Below are 15906 nucleotides of genomic sequence, written 5' to 3'. Positions count from 1 at the left end.
TCTTACCCCTCTCTGGCTCCTCTTCAACCTCCTTATTCTGCCACCACTTCGGCACCCCCTGCTGCTTCTGTGGCCACCCCGTTGGCTCCCTTCTCTGCCACCCCTCTGGCACTCTCTTCTCCCTCTCTGAATAGCCAGCCTTCTCTTCCTTCCTCCTCTACCCATCCTCGGGCACCTCCAACACTTCTGCAGGGTGTACCTCTGGTCTGTAACCCGCCCACCCTGAAAGTCCTTTAAATGTGGCAACCTGCTCCATATCGCTGCTCTCAACTCTCGTTCAGCTGTGAAACACTCCTCTGACATCTGCTGTCTCCTGGAAGAGCTTGATTTGGATGTACTCAGTCTCACCGAGACTTGGTTCATGGCCAGCTCTGTCACAAGTTTCGACAAGCTCCTTCCTGATGGCTACAAGATCCTCTCTGAACCCAGAACCAACCGTCCCAGTGGGGGTGTAACCTTGATTTTCCCTGCTGCTATCATTCTAATGCAGCACTCCTCCTCCTTTGAATGCCTGGTCTGCAGGCTCTCAATCTCTCCTGGCCTCACTGTGGTCACTATCTACAGGCCGCCTGGCCAGGTCGCCCTTTTCCACTCTGAGTGGCATGACTTATCCTCCTCACTCCTTGCCTCTACCTCTCAACTTATCCTCCTCAGAGACTTGAACATCCACCTGGTTGCTACCAGCCCTTCTTCAGGACTCTTTCACTACCTCTGTGATCCTCTCTCTCTCTCTCTATTCTTCCCTCTGGCCCAGCTCACTCTGCAGGGCACACCCTGGATGTTCTGATCTCCTCAGACCTCCCCTTCTCTAACCCTCTCAGCACTCCTCTCTCTTGGAATGATAAGTTTCTCCTTTCTTCCCACCGCTCTCTCTCTTCCCCGCAGGTCAAGCTGACTCCAGCACTGCCACCTACCTTCTGGGTCATCTGACCCATGAAGCGTGTGTCAATTGATGCTTTTGCCTCTACTGTCTCTCCTTCTCCTGCCCCTTTGGCTGACTCACACCCTGACTCAGCCCTCTCTAACCTTCATCTCTCTATCTCTACCACCCTGGATGTCCTTGCCCCTGTCATGAGGATCCGCATGAAGCCCAAATCCAAATGCAACTCTTGGCACGATTCCGCCGTCGCCACGCTCAAATGCAAGTGTAGGGCGGTGGAGAGGAAGTGGAGGGCATCGGGCGCACCACCCCGACAAACTGGCCGGCCGCCTACTCCAAAGGAAGTACAGACTCTCTGTCCTCTCTAATAAGAAAGCCTACATCCAAGCCCGCATCTCTGCAGCATCTAAAAACTCGTCCGAACCTTTCAAAATCTGAAAGGAGCTGGCCAATACAGGCGCAGTCTCTACCTCTCATGTTCCCTCCCAGGCCCTCTGTATGGCCTCTCATTTCACCACTAAAGCTCAGGACATCCTGTCCATCCTTTCTTCCTCTACCCCCTCTTCCTACTCCTCTACCACTCCTGGCCTGTCTGAGGCTGTCTCTCCTCCTCCTTTCTCCTCCTTTCCTCAGTTCACCCCTGACGATGTTTCTAGACAAGTCTGATCTATGAAATTCTCATCAAAGCAGGTTCTCCCCTGCTCATCCAGAATCATCAAGGACCACATCGACACCCTTGCTCCAGCCTTGGTTGATTTCTGCAATCACTTTTTTGCCACTGGAACTTTCCCCTCCACCTTAGCACTCTCTTGTGCACCCCCTTCTAAAGAAGCCCTCGGCCGATCCTTCCTCTCCGGCTAACTATCGATCGATCTCCATCACTCCTTTCCTGGGCAAACTCTTGGAAAAGCTAGCTATCTTCCAGCTTAATCTACATACTGAATCTGTTGGTTGACTCCTTGACCACCAGTCTGGCTTCAGAGCTGCCAGAAGCACGGAAACTGCTCTCTTCAACAACCGTGAAGACTTGCTCTCCAATATTGACTCTAATCTCCCTTCTGTCCTCATTCTCCTTGATCTATCGTCTGCTTTTGACACAGTCAATCATGCCATCCTGCTCAATCACCTCCACTACAAACTTGGTATTACTGATCAGGGCCTGGCCTGGTTGACCTCCTTTCTCACCGACTGACCCTCTCAGGTCCAGCTGGAGTCTTTCCTCTCCTCTATCTCTCTCTCTACTTGTGGTGTTCCCCACGGGCCTAACCTCCCTACCTAGGTTTTCAACCTCTATCTGGCACCTCTTGCCCACTGCATAGCTACTTTCTGCTCAAATTTTCAATGTTATGTGAATGACACTCATCACTCTTTAAGGCTCCCCTCAGCCACCTCTGCTTCTTCTCTCATACCAGACTGTCTGGCCGCAATTCAGGAATGGTGTGCCACCAATGATCTCTGCCTTAATGCCAATAAGACTGAGATCCTCCTCATTGGGACACCCGCTCCCTCCTTTCTTCTCTCTCTCAAACCATCAGCTGAACATCCTCAGAGATATTCTTCCTTTTCTAACTTTCCCCCAGAAGCTCACTGTCTCCAGACCTTTGGTACTCTCTAGGCTGGAATATTGCAACAGCCACTTTCAAAATCTTCCTGCCTCTACTCTTCAACCATTATAACTTATCCACAACATGGCTGCAAGACATGTCTTTGGCCTCAAGCCCAGTGATCGTATCTCTCCAGCTCTGAAATCTCTTCACTGGCTCACCGTGGCTGCAAGGATCAAGTTCAAGACCGTCTGCATCATCCACAAGAGGTCTGGGACCACTTTACCTCCAACTTTCTCTTACAAAACATCTTCCTTTTCCTCCAACTCTGAGGGTCAGACGGTTCTCCAAGCAGACAGTTGAGGGTAGATCTATCTCCTCGGCTGGGGCCTCCCTTTGGAACAGCTTTTCTGCCTCCCTCAAACTTGAGCAGAACCACCTCTGGTTCCGGAAGCAACTCAAGACCTTCCTTTTCGCTTCCGCTTTCTCTCTTCCTCTCCCCTGCTGATGCACCTGACTGCTCCGCGCACTGGTCACCCTCGAACTCTGGCCCAGGCTCCTGCATGTCCAGTTGCCCTTGCACTGCCTTCAGGCTCCCCAGCACTTAAGGGTTTGTACCTTCATCCTTACAGTCCCTTCCCTCTGCACTTATGAGCCACCCACTGGCTACACTTGTGAGTTAACTGCACTTCTCCCCTCTCTCTTCCCCGCACTTGCATGATCTGAATGACACAAGGCCTAGTATTTTGTCCTCCCTTTGTTTCCCCCTCGTTGTCTTGTCGCGTCCAAAAACACGAGTGTACAGGCGCATTATAACTGCCACATCATATCATATCATGTCATGCTTCCTCCAATGTATGTCGGAATAATCTCTAAATGGAAGTTCTCGTCACGTCGGACTAGCACAGTAACATTTGCCTAGTCACTAGAAGAAAAGGGGGCCACGGTTCTGGAGGTGTATTATTGTCAAATATTGTACAGCAATGTGCATTGTAAAGCACAACAGCCAGTAATGTCTGTCCAAAATATCAACTGCAGAGGGCATCAAACTGGGCCACAATGTTATGTTATGTTGCTGTGATTTATACAGCCACTGCAGCCATTTTCATTGTCTCTAGGCGCTCCGGTGGATCTGAATAGGAAGCAGGGTTCGGAGGTTGATTAGTGGGATTGAGAGCACAAGAGAGCTTTTATGTGCTGTTGGTAGTTTCAGTTTGGAAAAAACGGTCACTGTGTGCTAGGTATGTTTTGGTCAGTAGTGGTCAAGCCATGCTTTGTGTATGCATGTGCATGGGTGGTTTGCATATTCGTGGTTTGTGTTTCTATGGTGCATTTGGGGGTAGTGGGTGTGGCACTGCAGAATGTGTGTGTTTTGTGGTGATTTCAGGTTTCTGTGTAAGTTTTAGTTTGGTGTTTGCGGGTGGGTATGCAGAGTAATAGAGAATTGTATTAGTAGTGTAAGTGATGAGGGTGGTCTGTGTCCTTTTCCTCAGGGTTATATTGGTTTGGCATGGTACCAGATCTTTTATGCTGGTCCGCAGTGAGATGCTTTATTTTGAGAGGTATCCAGGTTTCGGTTCATTATGTTTAGGTTGTTTTGTGTGTGTTCACTTGTGTAGTATTGTGATGGCCATTTCTCTTCTATGGAGTTTCCCATTTAGTTCGGTGAGTTATAGGCCCTTGTTTTTATTCGTTTTCTGAACTGTAGGTGTTCTTGTGTTGTTCGTATTTCCTTGCGGAGTGATCTTCAATGTTTTGATGAGGTGCATGAGAATGCTGATCCATCAAATTTCAGCTTGGAGTACTGTTTTGGCTTGAGGCGGATGTGCCAATAAACTGGCCCACACTAGCATGTCGATCCCTTGCCTATTGCCCAATAACACAATTCGATCATGGGCTTAGGCAATCACAAGCTCTCTTGGACTCAATCTATTATCAGTTATACTATTAACGCAGGGGCTCTTGCTGCTGGCGTTCACTAAATCCAGTTGGCCCTGTAAATTGCCATTGGCCAGTGCTGGTTGACAATATTTTATACGGCTGGGCACAGTCTTGCCATCCTGTCTTGGTGTTCATGGACTGATAATCTGTCTGCATAGTTGCAACACTGAGGGACTGACTATGCGTATAGCGGTTTCACCTCCGATAAAGACACCAAACTCATCTACCATTACTGCATGAGGTAAGAATGCAGTAACGAGAAGGGTCTGCTTGAATCAGAGTCCTATATAACTCCAAGGAGATTGTACATTACCACATGTGGTAATTACTGCATGTGGCAATGCTTTTGCGTGCAGGAAGTTTCCTTTCCACGTATTTGAAAGCGTTAGAAATACACATAAAACAAAAAATTAACAGCTACACCGTATGCTCTTTTTCGCGTGAGTTCGGTGTTCGTGAAAGACCATTAATGTCTATGCTGGTAATATTTCCTCTCCCAGGTCTTTTGCCAAATGTCCAAGGAATGGTTGAAGAAATCCTCTTTGTCTCTGTGTAATAAGGTTATTGCCTTCCCTAAACGCAGGGCCAGGAGAACACCCCCCTAACAACAAAAGAGTCAAATGATTTCTCTAGATGAGCTGTACGTGCTGGGGCTAACTACTTCTGGAATTTGTGGGCGGAAATGGAGGGGAGGGGATAGAATAAGCCATGCTGAGGTAGATGACTACCCAAAGTACAATCCCTTCGGAAGGACATACAGTATTGGACTGGATCATGCCGCCAACGTTCAATTGAACAACTGTAATGCCTAGATGGCTGAAAACTAAAACCCTACACCCGCCAGCATATCAGTCCCACCATGTCCCTAATCCTTCTTTTAGTTTAGGGCCCCCGTGGGAGGATTTTGTTGTAAAAGAGGGGCAGACTGCTGCAAAATCCTAATTGAAATGTCTTGCCAGATCACTGTGTGATTTCATTTTGCATAACCTTGCAGACCTCTGCAACATACACACAGTAGAAGGCTCCAAGAAAGGCATCTAGATTAATACAAATCAATCACTCGTGCACCCATAGAAAACAGCACCCGTCAAAACCCTGTCATCACGTCCAAATCATTCCTTTAATGACTAAGTACTAATCTTCCAACCTAAATTCACAAAATAACTACTCTTCTACTATCTAGAACCCTCAAAAGGGAGACAATCAAACTTCTGGATTTCTAGTACACATAGGACCTCATCACAAGTTGGACGGTATCCCAGCGATAAATCTGCCGGGATACCACCCAACGCAATTACTGTTTACCGCAACTTGGTCTGGCGCTGTTAATGCCAGATCCCAAGTTGCGGTGGTGGTGTAAGTCCTCATTTATTTTAAGCACATAGGACTCAATGGGGCATTTTTGGCACAATTACCACAGAAGTAATTGTGCCATGGTAAATGCACTGAAAATGGGCGGAAATTTGGCACAATCACCTCAAGCTCGGAGCTGGAGGTGAATCCTCAGAGTTTTCCCCAAACTTGGGATTGGGCGGCTTGGTAATGCAGCAGTAATAGCGTTACTGCCACATTTTTACTGCACCGCCCAACCCCTGATGAGGCCTTATTTGTAGACAGACATTCAAGTAGAGCAGTTAAAAAGTGATGGCAATAAAAAGCCAGCCACTCATCTCACAAGCCACATCACCCTCCCATTTTAACAAATGAAAAAACATATAGTCAAAAGGGTATAGGAAGATTCCATTGCAGGAGAATTAATCACATTTTTTCGATCGCATTTTGCTGCAAATGTATGTTGCGGGTGGGTTAGGGTAATAATAAAAGTGGGGGGACTTTGGGAGGAGTTTCAGAGGGGTCTTCCCGCATACATTTGCGGTAAAATTTCCTATACAAAAAGATCGATGAATTCTCCCACAATGAAAAATTCTCGATGGAATCCCATAAAACCATCAAAAGCCTCCATCACAAACATATGCATCTAAAGTGTCCAAGCGCAATCAGAAAACTGCACAATTTCATATCAGGTGATCAATACACAAGCAGTAGACCCCCTGTACCCTAATGCAGTGATGTGTTACTTTCTTCCAAACCATAGCCCACCAATAAAAGCACCGATTCCTGGTACTTCTTAACTGCACCCTCTCAGATGAATGCAACATCAGCTGTGTTGGTTGACCAACAAGGGGCAAACCTTATCCATGTCCAGTCAGGCCAGCCAATGAAAGATTGCAACACACCTGACTTGCCATCTTGAACTCTTCACTCAGCTTCAGCAAATGCCCCAGTTCATTCACGCATACATAAGTAGATCCTCTTTTCCTTCCCCTTCTAAAAACATCACAGAAACTTCATGTGAAGTCAGCAATGGTCTGGCCAGTGTATTTGCCTTCTGCTCCGCCTACGAAAACATCTGATCCAGCAGCTGAAAATTACCCAAAATAAGACTGCCAGACTGACCCTAGGCCTTAAACCCTGAGGACTGGTACTTTTCTACCTTCTTAGGATACCAGTCACTTCCCACATCAACTGTAATAATCTCTACCTCATGCACAATGCATTTTGTAATGATGGTCCAGTTTGCCTCAGTCACAAATTACCTTTGATCAAGGTCCATAAGATTCCTGAGCCTCCTGAAAACTGTGTCTGTAGCTTTCAAGACTCTTGAAGATGCAAATACTTCCCTCTGGAACAACCTCCCAGCCGTCATCAAATCTCCTGACAATCACCAGCAGTTCCATAAAAAAAACTCACGCAGCTTCCCTATTTAAGAAATCTTTTCAACTTGGCTCATGACCCCTTCTTCAACATACGTGCTTGCTGTAACCTGGATGTCCGATCCTGGTGGAGCTTTAGTGGGACTGGTCTTGATCAAGTAACCCCCGGAGCTTCTCCAAATTTTGTAAGCGCTATGAGTACTTACGGCCCTGTACTTTTATGGCCTCATGTTGTTTTGCACTTAACTGTTCCGTTGCTCTGGCACTTATTGTTTCTTGCACTTCTCCCATGCCTGCTCCTTAGCTGGTCTCCAAAGCCCCATTCCCTTTGCTTTGGAGACCAAGAGACGGTGCTTGTGGTTGCAGCTGCCTTATAAAACTCCAGGTGAGGCCATAGACTCACCATTCTACTACGCACTGTTTACACCTTAAAGCCAGCCTGCTGCCTAACAAATACGCTAACTTGCTGCTGCCTAACCAAGTGTATCATCAGCAATACCTCACTTCCACATACTTGCCAACCCTACAGATTTAGGCAGTAGGCTACTGCTTTTTAAGCAGTCCTACCGACTACAGATTTGGGTGACCGATCCTGCTGCTTTTTACGGTGGCAGGTAATTTATGTGTCTCTAAGGCAGGCTCCAGGACAAAGCATGCAACATATTAATTAGTCTCCCTGTACAGTGGGCTGGTAGGGGATGTTAAGACGGATTTCTGAACTCTGTCCTGGTGGCGCAGAAGTTCAGAAGGCCAACCTAATTACTTGGAACGGGGGTAACCTCTGGACAAGCCAGACCAATCAGGGTAGGGATCGCGGCGGTCAAGACTAGGTCTCATGAGGGGTGAGGGTGACTGAAAGCCCGCAATGAGCACACAAAGCAAGGACACTTACAAACTACTCCAAACAGGTGTTATATTAAAAATATATACACATTTATTCCAAGGCCTTTAAAACAATGACCGTAGCGAGAAATCACAATACAACTCTAGTAAACCAACACATACCATACCAATACAATATATATACAAATACAAACAAGTCTTAAGCGTTAGATGCACGAAATGTGTAGTCCACCTAAAAGGGAAGGAAAACAGGCAGTGCGAAATAATGCTTAGACCCAGTCCGCCTTCAGAGGCACCTAACTAAAAGGAAGTCCGAGCCCTATGAAGAGTGGAGCCTTGTGCTCAAAAGTACCTGCACACGCTGGTGCCAACGGGCAAAAGGGGAGTCTCTTCGAGGGAAATCAGGCAGTTCAGTTTAGTGCACAAATGAAGAAGAACAGAGTTCCGCGACTCAAGCGCAGCCTCCACTGTGGGCAGAAGCAGAGCGCGAGTACGTAAAGGCGTGCTGTTTTGACACAGTGGGGAAAAGCTATGGGCTCCTGCAGGAGGGCGACCAGTTCCTAGCTATGCTACTCACCTGTCCCCGATGCAAGCAGACCCAGGCTTCTCCACGTCAGTTTCAGTCGCTGGCAGGTTCAGGAGAGCAGGGGACATCTCATCGTCGTGTTGAATCTGCAGCAGCAGAGTTGAGTAGAAGACGTCCCAAACGAAGTGGACCCGCACAGATTGTTACCACAGCAGGGCAACGGAGCGGCCGTGTGTATCTGAGCCAAATGTACACTACTCACTTCAGACCTGGGAACGCCAAGTGTACGAAGCGTGTGAGAGTGACAAGGACTCGAAATGCTACACAACCTGGCGGCGGTTACAGAGCAAGACTCCTGTGTAGGCTGGTCAGTCTGCTGGATGGCCCAGAGACGCTTCAGAAGGCTTACGAGCAGGAGATGGTGAAGATGCCGAGAATAGCTGTTCCCGCTATTCCAAGGCTCGAAGTACCAGTACAGGCCTTCTGGTTCGATCAAAGGTAAAAAGGGTTTCACAAGGCGGCAGCAGTGCAGAGGAGCAGTCCTTCAGCGGGTCACCAGCGATTCCTTGGTTCAGCCTCTGGGTTGCAGGATAATTGGCTCCTATATTCCTTCGTTCGTGAGAACTCAGGAGATCGACATGGTAGTGGTGTTTCCAGCCCCCTCTTATCCACGGTTCCCTTCGCGCCAAAACGGAGGGGACCCAATGGGAGATCCGCTCATCAAGACTCACACCATACGTGGACCTATCACGGACCACGGTGGTCCCAGGCATTCACACCACCCTAGACTCTCTGGCACCCAGGATGTGTATTGGGACCACACATCCCAGCCCACATCCTGGAGGCACACACAAGGCCTGTAGAAGCCCGCGAAAGCATCCGTGTTTTGCGGGAAAGTACATGCCCAAATAAGGAAGGCCCCGGGTCGGCTCGACCTGGGGAAGGTGTAGGGAGCAAGACGGTCAGCGGACAGGACAAAGGAGCCTCGTGGTCTGGCCATTTTGGGAGCCAGGCCACCATTTTGGGCTAAGCGCGAGAAACGCGCTTAAAACGCCAAAAGGAGCTCAAAACACAAGAAACGATCGCTGCCACCATTCCCGTCCGTGAATCACTTGCACCGATCAGTTACAATCCTAAAAGTGTATCTAGGGCCTGTAGAAGGCTAGAGACCCAAGATAGCAGTAACTTATCTTACAGTGCCCTCTTGTGTCATGTTGCACGAAAGCCGCAACATGATAAAAGAAACTACGGAAAACAGCGTTTCCCGGTACTGACTGTCTTAAGGGCATGTCAGTTTCCCCGTAAGAATGTAGCGAAAGCCCAGAGGAGTGCGGCAGAAGGCTGCACTTCTCTGGCAAAGTCGAGAACAAGGTCAAAAACAACAGCAAAAAGTTTAGGGGTTGCCACATGGAAGGAAAATTACCCACAATTAAGAAATCTTTCCTAACAGGGGACTACTTAGATTGGGCTCAGACCAATCCACTGGCCTGACAGCTACGTGACTCTGTCCTGCACTCTTGCTGGGACAACCCTTAGGTGAACCACCAGTGAAGTCAAGTGACAGAGTGTAACACCATCACACAGCATCTGCCTATCAGACTGAGGGGGGTATCAGTCTCCATGTCATTCAGTGTTCAACTTGCACTGCAGGAATACATATGTGTTGCACATGCTGCTGCTACAGAGCAGTGGCAAACGTTGCCTACCAGCTCTGTGTGATTACTTTCTGTTAAAGTTAGGTAACTGAATTTGGTGTTAACTTACCATTCAGAATTATACATTTGTAAAATTTGAACATCTTTCCATGTTGTGCTGTTTGATGGGTTGTGTATTTTAGAACGCTTCAATAGTGCCAACAATGTATGTTTTGTAATTTCCTGTGATATCAATGTTATGCGTATTATTATTTTTGAAACTTGAAAAATTCTACATCTTTTTGGTCACAGAATGTTGGCAAGTATGCTTCTACTAACCGGTGTCTCTCGCCCAAAAAATCCCAAAACAGGCTCCAACTGGTGCAACCTTCTGACAGACCAAGAAACATCAGCCTCCTCTTACCACATCTGCTATTTCCACTGGTTTTATTCCAATCAGCATTCATGTGAGTCTTTGTCAGGAATACGTACTCAGGGCACTGTGCGCCAAGATCACGATTCACTTTGTCCCCTGGTAAAGAAACTAACGTTATTTGCAACAGATTGCATAGTAAATGTAGAGATCCTATGCAATTACGTGTTCATCGGCTTCCAGGAGTCCAGAAGTCTGTTTTCCATGGTGGCTGAAAGTTGCCATGGAAGCTATGGAATCCATTGTAAGGGGAGGTAACCACGTCCTGGGCTCCGACGCCGGTATCATGTGACTAATCCTATTTTAGTCTCGCATCGGCAGTCTCTTGTTGCTTCTGATTAGCCCTTTCATTGTGTTTTGCTTGAAGTTATGTTTCCATGACCGCTTTGTGTTCTTGGCGTGTCTTCGGATTGCCCTTGTCTGTTCTGGTGATATTCAGATTTTCTGATATCTACGGATGCAATGCTTCTGCCTCTCGACTTGTTTCGTCTTGTCCCTTTTACTGTATCGGATTAGCTGGTCTTACGACCCGGACCGAATTTGGATCATCCTCTGCCTTACCTCAGTTTTTGTCATTGCCCGCCTCCTGCTACGACCCGGACTGCTTTTTGAACTATGAACTGCTCACCCCTCGACTTGGACTTTTTCTGCTCCGATTGCTTGTGAACATTCCCTGGAGCGTACTCGATTCTACTCAAGAGTGACTTTGCTCTACCTGCGTCTCACATCAAGGAACTGTTGATTGGATCTACTTACTGCACACACGGACTAGAGACTTTTGGGAATGTGTCTGCTCCAGGCATCCTTGTGCCGTCGGGACAGGGTTTGGACACATTAGGCGTCTGCGTGCCTTCGGGAATAGTCTGTGTTGGATTACTTCCTTGACCTCGAACTGCACATCAGCTTTGGAACTTTGAAAGACTCTCGGATCCCTTGGTACGTACTATTCTGTTTTGGATATTTCTTATTTCCAATCCTTGCTCTTTGTATATTGACTATTTTCTCCTGTCATTCTATACAGAATCTATAACAACATACTGTGCCTCTTGGTCAATCTGATATTTGGAGTTATCTACTACCAGGGCACAGGTTAGTGTGTAGTCTGCCATATTTCTTTTTGTGTACTTTTGCTTAGCCCACAGACACTAATCATAAGTGTATTCCTTGCAGCTACCATTGTCTCGGGGTATCCAGTCTTTCAATTAATGGATCTCTCTGTATGTTCCTTTGTACATGGAAAAAACAAGCGGGGTCCTGGGAGACTCTCTGCCAGACATGAGTCCTGGTTACAAGAGCCTTACCCAGAGTCTTTAGCTCACTATCTTTCACAGAGGAGAAATATCCTAAACATGTCAGTCTTTGTCCTGCCCTGGGGCAGTCCAGCACCGAAATGCTAGTCAATTCTCCTCTGAACAAGAGTACCAACAGCAACCCCAGACACGTGTTTCGGTCTGGTTGAACCTCATCAGTAGGGTGTAGTTGTGCCTCTCTAAGAATAGTGAGCAAGGGGTCCACGTCTGGATTCCCCTAGTAACTTAGGGTGAGCCCCAAAGTTACTTGAAATATGGAAAAAACAAGGGGGGTCCTGGGAGACTCTCTGCCAGACATGAGTCGTGGTTACAAGAGCCTTACCCAGAGTCTTTAGCTCACTATCTTTCACAGAGGAGAAATATCCTAAACATATCAGTCTTTGTCCTGCCCTGGGGCAGTCCAGCACCAAAATGCTAGGTGATTCTCCTCTGAACAAGAGTACCAACAGCAACCCCAGACACGTGTTTTGGTCTGGTTGAACCTCATCGGTAGGGTGTAGCTGTGCCTCTCTAAGAATAGTGAGCAAGGGGTCCACGTCTGGATTCCCTTAGTAACTTAGGGTGAGACCCAACGTTACTTGAAATATGGAAAAAACAAGGGGAGTCCTGGGAGACTCTCTGCCAGACATGAGTCCTGGTTACACAAGCCTTACCCAGAGTCTTTAGATCACTATCTTTCACAGAGGAGAAATATCCTAAACATATTAGTCTTTGTCCTGCCCTGGGGCAGTCCAGCACCGAAATGCTAGGCGATTCTCCTCTGAAAAAGAGTACCAACAGCAACCCAGACATGTGTTTCAGTCTGGTTGAACCTCATCTGCAGGGTGTAGTTGTGCCTCTCTAAGAATAGTGAGCATGGGGTCCACGTCTGGATTCCCCTAGTAACTTAGGGTGAGACCCAAAGTTACTTGAAATATGTAAAAAACAAGATTCATTCTAAGCCTTCCAGCCATCACCTCTTTGTTTTTGCTTTGTCACCCCGAGTGGGACGGGTATGCCCAGACGTGGGTCCCGTGCCTGCTGGGCCTAGAGACCCAAGCTACTCCTCATTGATGAGGCCCAACAAGGTCGAAACATGTTTGGGGATGCTTGTGGTCTCGTGCAGAAGGGATGCGACCTAGCAGTTCGGGTTGGACTTCCCCTTTTGGGATGGGGCTAAGCCTGATTTGCATATGGGCTTTCCCCTTCTGTAATGGCTTGGGAGGCGAAGAACGATGCTGGAGGGTTGCCCAGAGCAATGCCAGTGGTTAAGATTCATTCTAAACCTTTCAGCCATCACCTCTTTGTTTTTGCTTTGTTCCTTTGTACATTCAGAGGGTTACATTAGTGGGAAGAATTCTTCTTCTTCACTACGGGGTCTAGGTTTTGGAAGGAGAATTCTGACATAATCAGAAGCCTTACAAAATGGATCCCAATGAGACTTTGGCTAGCCTTCTTCAGTTAGTGGCGGATCTACGTTCTGATATGGCTACGGCTCATGCCTCTACCCAACAGCAGATATTGGCACTTCAGGCTGCTGTACAACCCCCCTCAGTACCCGCTCCTTTGCCTATGGCTCCTTCTGGGTCAGGTATAGAACCCTAAAGAGCGGATGCTCGGCCAGTATACGTTGCATCACAGTTTCCAGTGGCTCCTCCAGAAAGATTTAATGGGGACCCCAAGCACTTTAGAACCTTCTTGAATCAATTCCGTTTACATTTTTTGTGTTGGCCAGGTTCTTTTCCAGACTCTACCACTAAGGCTGCGTTCTTGTTGTCCCATCTGGGGGGTACCGCAGCAGCATGGGCAAATCCTTTGCTGGAAGAGGGTAGCCCGCTTCTGTTTGACTGGGATGCTCTAATTGAGGCCATGAGTAAGGTATTCGATACCCGCTACAAGGCCCAAACTATGGAATTGGAGTTGTTAAGTCTAGAGCAAGGTGACCTAACACTACTGTCCAATTTGGCTAAATTCAACCAGTTAGCTGCCAAAACAGGGTGGCCTGATGATAAAAAAGCTTTATTGTTCTATAAAGGGTTGTCTGATTCCCTTAAAGATACCCTTGCTTTGGTGCCTGTTGTTCCGGTTACATTTCCAGAATTACTGGAATTGGTATTACAAATAGATGCACGAAAGGCTGCCAGGAAGGGTGAGAAAAGAGGTGTCCCACCTCCCACAATGTTGGCCCCAGCCCCAACTACGGTTACAGCAGAACCTATGCAGATAGGAGCTGCCACACGTGGTCCTCTGTCTCCTGAAGAAAGGGAACATTGAAAAAATAACAACTTATGTTTCTATTGTGGTTCTTCTGAACATTTATTGAACCTATGCACCAAGAAACCCACTAAGAAAGCGGAAAACGCGAAAGCTCTACAATAAAAGGAGTCCGCTTGCCGAGCTATACTTCATCAATGGACTCATCACTAGTGGCACCTTTCTCCATTGCTGTGGTCATTATAGGTTCCTCAGGTAGTGCCAACCTGGAAAAAGAAAATCCTGTGGCTGTAAACGCAGTGGATGGCACTACTCTGTTATCCGGAATGGTGACTAAGCAGACAAGAGTTATTCATGGAATCTGTACATGGTCCCTCTGAGATGATCTCTTTTGATCATATCTCTGCTCCACAGTTTAAGCTCAGGATTCCATGGCTTAGGACACATAATCCGGTTATAGACTGGCAGACTGGCAGTATTGATTTTGTGTCTGAACACTGTGAAAACAATTGTTGGGGTCCCGATCATCAGGTTAACAGTCCTTGTCGTCCCTTGCGGAAAGTGGCCTCCACAATAGGGGCAGTACACATGGAAGTTTTGCCTCAAGAATATCATGCTTAACGAGATGTTTTTGACGAGGGGGGAGGTACGGTTTTACCTCCTCACAGACCATACGATTGCCCCATAGATCTTGTTCCTGGAGCCAAGATACCATCCGGAAGGAATTACTCCTTAACACAGAAGGAGGACCTTATCCTAAAGGAATATATCGATAATACCCTCAAAAACTGGGTTTATTTGTGCATCCCGGTCTCCTGCGGCTTCACTGTCATTTTTTGTACCTAAGAAGGAGGGGGATCTCCGTCCTTGTATTGATTACAAGGCCCTTAATGCCATCACTATTCGGAACCAGTACCCCATTCCTCTTATTTCAGTATTGTTGAACCAATTGGGGTGCTCTGTTATTTTTACTAAATTAGATCTCAGAGGAGCATATAATCTGGTTCGAATACGTAGTGCTGACGAGTGGAAAACCGCCTTTAAAACTAAGTATGGGTTATTTGAATACCGGGTAATGCCCTTAGGGCTTTGTAATGCACCCGCAACCTTTGAATACTTTATCAATTATGTATTTCATGGCATGATGGTTCAGTTCCTGGTTGTCTATTTGGATGATATATAGATTTATTCTTTGTCATTTGAACAGCATGTAATTCATGTGACCAAAGTTCTTCAAAGACTGAGAGAAAACAAACTCTTTGCCAAGTTAGAAAAATGTATTTTCCATGCCACTGAAGTGGAATTCCTTGGCTATGAAATAACAAACAAAGGAGTCCAAATGAGTATGTCTAAGGTCAAAGCGGTTCTGGAATGGCCTGTACCGTTGAAAGCCCTTAAGTAATTCCTGGGCTTTGCAAACTTTTATAGGTGATTCATCAAGAATGTTCCTGCTGCGGTTGCTCTATTAATGGCCCTTACAAGTAGTAAACGTTTTTTTCAGTGGGATGAGGAAACCAGTCAAGCCTTCATTGCCCTCAAGGCCGCTTTCACCACAGCCCCTGTTCTCCAGCACCCAAATCCTTCTCTTCCTTTTGTTGTAGAAGCAGATGCTTCTGACATTGCTCTTGGAGCCATTTTGTCACAGGAATGCCCAGAGGCTAACGGTTTACACCCAGTGGCGTTTCATTCAAGGAAATTAACCTCTTATGAAAGGAATGACACCATCACAGAGAGGGAGCTTTTGGCGGTGAGGGACGCTTTCATGACTTGGCGTCACCATTTGCTAGGTACAATTCTTCCAGTCTAGGTATTTACTGATCATAAGAACCTGTGGGCGTTACAGTCTGTGAAGTGTACCACAGCGCGTCATGCCAGGTGGCACGAATTC

The sequence above is a fragment of the Ambystoma mexicanum genome, chromosome 1q (assembly GCF_040938575.1).
Source record: "Ambystoma mexicanum isolate Mex_15411 chromosome 1q, UKY_AmexF1_1, whole genome shotgun sequence".
Taxonomy (NCBI): Eukaryota; Metazoa; Chordata; class Amphibia; order Caudata; family Ambystomatidae; genus Ambystoma; species Ambystoma mexicanum.
Note: the sequence above shows the minus strand (reverse complement) of the source record.